Genomic DNA, 4770 nt, shown 5'->3' with positions numbered 1-4770 from the left:
GTATGTGTATTTGTAGTTATGATGTATTAGTTGTTGTGTGCCAATTTGTTTCAATCTTTTTCTTTCCTTCCTCTTATTTTCTCTCACTTGTTATTGGTCACAAGCCTTACATGATAAGAATGGCCAGAAGTAAGTAAATAGACAAAGAAAGAAAAAAAAAGATAATAGATAAATAAGTAAATAAGTAAATAAATAAATACCAGCCCATTTCCTTCGCCACAACCTTCCCCGTTCACACTCTTGGGATGAATGAAGTGGCCTGCACTTTCCCCCATTAGTTTGGAATAAATTTCACCGCAACGTTGATCTCTTGTTAATGAATTTTGATTTTTTCTTGTGAAGAACTTAGCTTTGTCTGTACTTTGGGTATCGCCAGTGGAGCTCATTAGTTTTAGAAACGGGTTGTAAAATGGTTTGACGTAAATATTGCCGATCAGTAGTTTTAGAAAATGGGTTTAAATTTAAACATATATCAGTCATTATATAAAATGGGTTGACTGTAAACATATATCAGTAGTTTTAGATAGCAATGAATTAGAGAAAGTGCTCTGTCTTGTGATTTTTGTAGACACGCATTTTTATTGCTGGATTAGGGATAAGGTTATGTATGGAAATGGTACGATAACAGATTTAATAATTAATTCTTGATGCCATGAATTGGGAATAATTCTTAGTCGTCATTAACTGGGAATAATGCACAGTCGTCATTATTTGATAGTAATTCTTAGTCGTTATTAATTGGGAATAGTTCTTGGTGTCATTAACTGGGAATTGTCATTAATTGATAGTAATTCTTAGTTGTCATTAATTGGGGAATCAGTCAGGTGGGGAATAGTTCTTGACGTTCTGAATTCTGAATAAATCAGGTAGAGATATGTAGGTGAGGGAAAGGGTGTGGAAGTACACCTGTTTTTTTTATCTGTCATTTGCAAATATATGTGTTTCTGGTGAGGGACTTGTTTAATAGGGACTCTCTGTGATTTGCCTGTCACTTCCACGTTTACTAGAACAGAAAGGGAGGCGTAATATATCCTCTGCTCTGCCTCTCGGCGTAATATCGTTTCCTTCTCTCTTCCTCTAATCCTTTTGAATAAAAGAATGAGTATTAAGCGTGGCATATAATTAAGCAGTATACATCCATGCCATTCAAAAATTAAGCAGTATATAGTCTCGTGTTAAAAAAAAAAAGAGTATCCTTCGCTTAGTGGACACGTATCAGTATGACATTGAGATGAAAGCAATGGTCTGCTCCCTGTCTTTGTTTATGGGTTACTGAGAGAGATGGTTAGGTTGATAAATGATTACCCTAGAAGATTGGTAGATTGCGGATTGGGTTTCTAAGAAGAGCAGTTGATTGGATATTGTTGCATAAACTCTTCGTGGCTTTTTATATGAAAAGATAAAAGCAAAGTTAGTGTATTCATGGTTTCATCTTTGTGACGTTGGCTTTGAAAGGACTTTTTTTTTTTGTAAGGGGTACTTTTCTGTCTGTATTGGTGTATAGTTGGATATTGTTAATGTAGTTATACTCTTTTGTGAAAAATTGTGGCTGTTAATGTGCAGTCATGATGCATTTTACAGTCCAGGACTGTTCTTTGTAATTTCTTGTTGTTCTTGGTAAGTGGACCACACTGCTGGAAACAGATGGTAGTCATGAGAGAACTTGGGAAACTGTGACTGTCAAGTGTCTCATGCTGCGCATCACTTTCCTGAACTGTTGCCTTGCCTCGACTAAGCTCTGTTAAATTGCTTGCAGAGTATGGCCAGTCATGTGATGACTTAATTACATGTAAGACAAAAGTTCTTTTTTTTCTGCTTTTGTTTTTTAGGTCTAGTCATCCTCAAGTACAGTGGCAGAGACTATGAATTCAGCTGTTACTGTTCAACAGTATTTTAAGAAAATACTGTTCAACAGTATTTTAAGAAAATGCAGTTTGTATGCATAATTGTGTAGTTCTGTTGGCTTTGCCTTTATGCTCCCAAGTTTTCCACGGACATAAAGGCTGCTCTGTAATTCATTGCTTTTATAGTTCTTACTGGCATCCATTGTACACTGCCCTGAATGGAAAAAAAAACAGATTTCCTTGAACTTATTTCTTTAACTATGCAAACAAAAACCCAAAAAAATAATATGTGAGGGTCTTTGGGTTTCCCTTGCATAGGGCACTAACCTAAAAAATATATATTAGATTTTTAATAAAGCTATGACATTTTTAAGGGCAGTGGGACAACTACATGAAGGAGAGGCTTCTGGAGACCCCGGGGGCGGAGAGGCCCGAACCGCCCCTCCGGGGGGCTGCCCGCTACAGGGGGACCCCCCTTTCGCCACGCAGCTCCACAGGCTCGTCACCTGTGAGGAATGTGAGGGCGGTTTCGGGTCCTCCGGGGCAGCAGGGGACGGGCCTGGGGGTTGGAGGGAGGGCCTCCTGCGCAGGCTCGGGGCGGGCAGGGGTTTGGCCGGTCTTGCTCAGGCCGTCCTTCCCGAGACGGGGCCTATTGGTTGTTACTGGCGCTCAACGTTGGCACCAGAGGTTTCACTAGCTTTTTTCATTCCTCACCCGGAATTTTGTCCTTATTTAATACAAGTCACAATTCTCACTCCCTTTCAGTTGTTATTGAAAGCATGGATTTTCGGGCTCGGTTGCTTTTCACTTGCACTCGACGATTCACTTGCACTAACCATCTGGCGGGGATTTTTTTTTTCTTTTTTTAACAACATCACTTTTTTGACGGACTTCTGAAGTTGTCTAGCACTAATTGACTGATTACAATGGCGAGTTGGTGCACTGGAAATGCCTACAGGGATGTCTCATAAGCGGTGGATGCGTTGCTAGCAGAGTCGTCTACGACGGCCAGGGGCAGCTCTTCGTCCGGGCGGCTCTTCGCGGGGGCGCTCGGCCTCGCAGGAGCAGGGGGCCACCCTTTCCCCCTGCGCCCGCCGCCCCCCTTTCACTCCCCTTTTTGGCCGCTTCCGGGGCGGGCTTGCCTCTGTGCCCGCGGACCCGCCTCCGCGGGGCCGGCCTCTGCCCCCCACGCGGTGGGCGTCGAGGGCAGGGAGGGGGGCGACGTGGGCGGCGTGGCCGGGTCGTAGTGCTGCCTCCCCCCGCGGGTTATTCTAGCCGGCACGCCCCCGCCCTCGGGCCCCGGGCGCCCCCTGTGGTGGGGGTGAGTGGCACTGAGGCGCGCTTGTGCACCCGCACTGGGTCTGGGGCGTAGGAGGTGGGCGGGCCACGTCAGGCTGGGTTGTGGCTGCGGGACGCTCACGGGCGGCGGGTGGCTGTGCGCGGGCTGTGCCGGCGCGCCTAGGGGGGCGCGCCTGACCACGGCTGCGCCTCCAGAGTCGCAGGGGGTTTGTTGGAGGAGTTCCTGGAGTGGCGCTTGTTGTCCTGGCCCTTGGAGGAGCGGAAGGAGCGCGTGAGTGCTGCCGGCTTTGTAGTAGTCGGAGCCGGGCTCTGAGTGTCGAAGAAGTCCACCTGTAGTTTTGCGTCGATGCCGTTGAGGGCGGTCGAACAGGATGGAGTCGGTGGCCTGGCCAGCCGCCCGTGCGCATTCTGGAGTAAGGCGGGCAGGTTCTCGAGAATCTTGTTGAGGTCCCTGCTGTACTTGTACGTCTCCCGCAGCCGCAGCAGCTGGTGGGCGCGAACTTGCGGATGCGGTGGCGCTGGAACACGTAGTTCTCCCGCACGCGGTTCATCTGAGACACCGAGTAGTCGCGGATGTTGTTCAGCTGAAAGGGAAAGCCACGTGTTAGGGAACCGAGGGGGGAAGCTGCGGACTCGAATAAAAGTTCGCTCTGTCCGATTTCTCCCGAGAGGGGAGCGAGGAACTCACCTGTTCGAGGTTTCTGGTCCTTGACGGGGGGTGAGGCCCTGGGTGCTGTAGTCCCTCAGGTCCTTGAGGTGCTTGGTTTTGGCCGCCGTAGCTTTCCCTGATGCGCTCCATCTGCAGGTAGCAGCTCTCCTTGATGCTCACCACCTGGGGGGAGGGGGGAAGGGACCAGAATTAAGCTTTGGAGAGTGGTCTTCTATTCTGTCCCACAAACACATGACCAACTTTGCTCTCCTTGTGCGTCTCACTGAGGCGCGCACAGCAAGGACCCGCAAGACGCCTCACCTGAGCATTAAGTTTTCACGCAGGCGCTCGAGCTGTGGCTCTTGTAGGGGCTCGACACTCTCGAGCAGCTTCCTGATCTGGCGTGCCTTGGGGGGAGAGCCTGTCCTTGCAGCAGCAGCACGACCAGCAGCACTGCCAGCCCAACCTGGGGGAGGAAAAGGCTCTAGAGTGGGTGCCCCGGGGGGGGGTGGGGGGCGGGGCGCAGCAGTGCCGTGGCAGATGCTAATGGAGGGAGAAGGGTGTGCTGTAGGGCAAGTTACAAGGGCATGTCGCAGGGCGTAAGTACAAGGGACTTACCTGTCCATGAGGTAGTTTTATGAGCTGGACGAGGAGGGTGACGAGCAGGAAGAGCGTGGGGCAGGCGAAGCCGAACAGGAGCGACTCCGTGTACAGGTTCCTGAGCGGTTTGGGCGTCGAAAGGGCCCAGGAACACGACTACGGACGTGTTGCTGACGCTGTTGTAGGCGAAGCACTTGTAGCGGCCCACGTCGGCGCGGCTGACGTTCCTGATGAGCAAGTGGCCCCGAGGGCAGCCCCCTCCATTGTGCGGGTCGGACGTGACGGCGGCCGCCTCGAGCCCGCGCGCTGGTGCGACAGCCAGCCCCCGCTCTCGCCGCTGCTGCCCCTGTGGCGGAAGACTTGCTTGGAGGGGGGGCG

General features: G+C 50.3%; 1 protein-coding gene across 1 annotated transcript in view; it reads right to left on the bottom strand.

The window, feature by feature from the left end:
- Positions 1 to 4770, bottom strand: part of LOC119576012 (putative oxidoreductase GLYR1 homolog) — a 75511-nt gene that overhangs the window by 66671 nt on the left and 4070 nt on the right. The gene's annotated exons all lie outside the window — the stretch shown is intronic.

This window comes from Penaeus monodon, chromosome 8, assembly GCF_015228065.2.
Source record: "Penaeus monodon isolate SGIC_2016 chromosome 8, NSTDA_Pmon_1, whole genome shotgun sequence".
NCBI classification, from domain to species: Eukaryota; Metazoa; Arthropoda; class Malacostraca; order Decapoda; family Penaeidae; genus Penaeus; species Penaeus monodon.
This window is presented reverse-complemented; position numbering and strand designations above follow the sequence as displayed.